General features: G+C 46.4%; 1 pseudogene across 1 annotated transcript; it reads right to left on the bottom strand.

Annotated features, from left to right (window-relative positions):
- Window positions 1–674: 674 nt before the first annotated feature.
- On the bottom strand, window positions 675–2521 carry LOC101575975 (annotated as a pseudogene). The gene has a single exon (XR_192960.2). The product of XR_192960.2 is annotated as a signal recognition particle subunit SRP68 pseudogene (transcript).
- Window positions 2522–2527: the final 6 nt, after the last annotated feature.

The following is a 2527-nucleotide window of genomic DNA, read 5'->3' as shown; positions in this document are numbered from 1 at the left end:
GCTAAAATTTTTTCCCAATTCATGGATTTTCTTTTTACTCTGTTGGTGATTTCTTTTGATGTGCAGAATCTTTTCAATAAGGTAAGAGCCTAGTTGTTGATTCTTTGAAGCATTTCCAATTCAGTTTGGCTTTTGTTCATGAATTCTCTGTCTAACCTCTATGTCTTCAAGATTTCTACATACTTTCTCCAATAGATTTAGTGTTCTGTTTTAATATTTAGATCTTTAATCCATTCTGACTATAATGCATGGTGATAGACATGGGTCTAATTTTAGTCTTCAGCATGTGGAAAGCCATTTTTCTCAGTGCCATTTATTAAGCAGCTATCTTCCAGCGAACATATTTGGCCCCTTTGTCAATGATAAGGTGGCTGAGTTTATAGTTTTGTCTGCATCTTTCAAATCTGTTCCAGTGATTCTCAGGTCTGTTTTTTTGCTAGTACCATGCTGATTTTATCACTATGGAAATCAGTATAGAGATTCTTTAAAAAAAAAAAAAATAGGATTAGAGGACCCATTTAACCCAGCTATTCCCTTCCTGTGTATTTTTCCAGAAAAACTGAAAGCATCATACCACAGTGATATGTGTGCACCCATGCCTATAGCAACACAATTTGTCACAGCTAAATCTTTTTTATTTTTCTTTATTTTTCTTTATTTTTTTTTTGCATGTTTAAATCACTTTTATTTCTTCTTTCTTACATTGCCTTTGTGACATCTGTTATTGATGCCACAGATGAAATTAAAAAAGGATGAATAGGTAAAAAAGTAAAAGGGTAAGGAAGATTAAAATGTGATGGCATCTAGAAATCACAGAACTCTTTAAAAACAGTGCCTCCACCACATCCCGTACGTAGCCGCAAGCACAGCTGGCTGCCAGGAAGTCAGGGCCGCCTGACCTCACGGGGCCGTTCATTCAGGTCCCCGGGAGAGAGGGCGTGTAAAAAATGGGCACAGTCTCTATTGTCTTTGCTTTTAATATAAGATTTGGTTTCATCATTTCTGAGTGTAACATATTTCTTCTAAAAATAGAGCTCTCTGCTTGTTTGGAAACGTAATGTTTACTTGGAAATGAGGGGATAAGGCTGACCATAACTTGGAAGTGACACCACCAATGTTTCATAGTCATGGGCAAAGCTTCGAGGGCTCCTGGGCGAGTCCCTTCCACACCCACGCTGAGGACACAGGACAAACACCCACGGCCCCACGTGCCTCTGCAGAGCCCCTAATGCACCTCACCTTACCAGGTAACTGGCCCTGGCTCCCTGGCACCAGACGGCAGTGGTGCTCCAGGAGGTACGAGAGACACAGCGGGCAGACACAGGGGCCCAAAGACACCGGGGCGGCCTTCCCACACGTGGGTTAAGAATGTAAGTGCACAAACACAAGACATAGGAACACAGGGCTAAGGGTGCAGAGCTCCCACCCTGGGCCAACGCAGACCTGGATTTAATAGCATGGAACTTGCCGGGGCTTTCTCACAATACAGCTAAAAGTCAGAATCTCCCCTGCCCGAGGAAGAGCCTGGTTAGCTCCTGAATCCAAAGATGCCCTTGATATATCCAGTGAGGCCGCTCTTAGTCTTCTGTTCCAACTTGTCCTCAAGGGGTGGGAAGGCCACGTGATTGAGGGCCAGGTCGAAGAACAAAGGCTTGCAAGGAATGGGCTGGAACCCAGGCGGGAAGTGCACGAGGTTGGCTTGCTTGGTGACGAGGGAAGGGTCCAGGCAGAAGGTGTCAAACCGTTCAACCAAAGGCTTATTGTCCTTTACTTGGGAGGAAGTTTCCGTTTGATGGGCATCGTTTGCATCCAGGATGGCGGCGGCCTGCAGGGAGCACTTCTCTGACCGCACTTGGGTGATGAGCTCGTGCACATCAGGCAAGTCTTTTAGGCTGTTCTTGAAGGCTCCTGAGTCAGAGTTTACTTCGTCTGCATACTTCAGGACTCTGTCGTACAGGACAAGGGCTTCGCTCCACTTCTTCACCAACACGTAGGACTGAGCAATGAAAAAACACCTGTAAGCTTTGAACACCAAGGTCTTGAGGCCTATCTCTCTCTGGAAGGTTCTGTCGTCCTCTAAGCCAGGAAGCTGTAGTAATTCCATCAGGTTCTGTAGAATGATGTCATAGAGCCGGATCAGGTGCTGCGGCCGGGGAGAGCGCTGCTGTCATCTTCTGGCTGCTGCTGCTGCAGCAGCGCCTTCTGCAGACCTTTAGCCATGTTCTCATTTCTCTTGATTGCCGTTGACAGCTTGATGTAGGTCAGGTAGCTGTGCAGGTACTGAAGATTAGATACCTTCCCTGACTCCCCCTCAGGGGTGTAATCTCTCTGTTTCTGATCTGGCTTGAGCTCCTCCCGCACGGCCTGGATGGCGTCCCGACACTCACTGAGCATGGATTCAAACAGACGCTCCTTGGTTTCTTCACTTTCAGCCTGAGCAATGGCTGCTTCGTTATCAGCCAAGCCTAGGAGAAAGATCCTCACTTTGTCGATCTTCACTGGCACCGTTCTCCCTCTCCACTCCACT

Source organism: Octodon degus, unplaced genomic scaffold (genome assembly GCF_000260255.1).
Source record: "Octodon degus isolate 3935 unplaced genomic scaffold, OctDeg1.0 scaffold03424, whole genome shotgun sequence".
Classification (NCBI taxonomy): Eukaryota; Metazoa; Chordata; class Mammalia; order Rodentia; family Octodontidae; genus Octodon; species Octodon degus.
The sequence above is the reverse complement of the archived record's forward strand: the minus strand, read 5'-3'. Positions and strand labels throughout refer to the sequence as shown.